Source organism: Fukomys damarensis, unplaced genomic scaffold (genome assembly GCF_012274545.1).
Source record: "Fukomys damarensis isolate Sample0158 unplaced genomic scaffold, DMR_v1.0_HiC HiC_scaffold_17, whole genome shotgun sequence".
NCBI classification, from domain to species: Eukaryota; Metazoa; Chordata; class Mammalia; order Rodentia; family Bathyergidae; genus Fukomys; species Fukomys damarensis.
Window position 1 is genome coordinate 10394875 of NW_022900929.1, and position 1100 is coordinate 10395974.

Genomic DNA, 1100 nt, shown 5'->3' on the forward strand with positions numbered 1-1100 from the left:
GTGCAGGAGAGTCCTGGTGGCTGTCTGCATGCTCCCCCTGCACTCACAGCACCCTCCATTTCTCGGTCCTCTGCTCTCTGCCATTTTGTACTTAACACTACTGGTCCCATAATAGATCAGTGGTATGCAAAGATCCCTCCTCAGCTGCTCACCCAAATCCTAGACACCCTGTCCCCTAACACACTCAGCACCTCTCTTCCCTCTTAGATATTTCTGTGTTGGACTCATCTTTGCAAACAACTCCCATGTGCACATAGCTCTAACGTGGCCATGTTCCAGAAGCATGCACTTAATTCTGTGTCCATTTTTCTCTCTTTGTCACCTCAGTACACTTCCCACCCAGAAATGCTGTCCTCCTCTCAGTGTGATCCTGACTACCTTGCTTTCAGTCCCCAATTCTTTATATGCAGTCGCTCTGGTGAAATGTGTGTCCCTAGTTTGCCAAGCTTGCATGTGGACAAATGCATAGGACATTTAGAATGCAGAAAGCACTTTATGTGGTAAACTCAATCAGATTCTGTAGCCCCAAATCTCAACATTAACATAATAAAGAATGTTTGTTTTGGACACATCCACTATCTCTTTTTTGGGTCTTAGGTCTCATGGTTTAGCTTTTAGTGAGAGAAAGACCTAGAGGAGATACAGCTGACAAAAAAATAAAAATCTGATGACTATGTATTCCTAAACCATCTTCATTTCACCTGAACTGGGTCAATCAAAAGAACTCTGGGGTGAGGGATTGAGCTCAGTGGCAAGATGCATGCCTCATACCTGCAAGGTCCTGAGTTAGAAATCCTGTGCCAAAATCAAAGAAAACATACAAAAAAAAAAAAAAGATTTAAAAAATGAAAGAGAACGCTGCCAAATGTGCTGGTATTTCATTTGATCACTAGCTCAGTCTTAGTGCAAGCCATGTGACTTTGGACCTTCTCTGTCCCTCACACACCTGACATTTCTAATTAACACAACAAAAACAAAGAGGTTTTATACTTTTCCTGGCTTTTTCCTATTTAGTAAGGAGAAGAACTCTGAAGAATGATCAGAAAGAGACCCTTTTTCAGGTAGATACCCGGTGTCCTTTTGGCCATGACTTTTTTTTT

At 42.2% G+C, this 1100-nt stretch overlaps 1 long non-coding RNA gene across 1 annotated transcript in view; it reads left to right on the forward strand.

Annotated features, from left to right (window-relative positions):
* LOC104853043 overlaps positions 1 to 1100 on the forward strand; it is a 26492-nt gene that overhangs the window by 1945 nt on the left and 23447 nt on the right. The gene's annotated exons all lie outside the window — the stretch shown is intronic.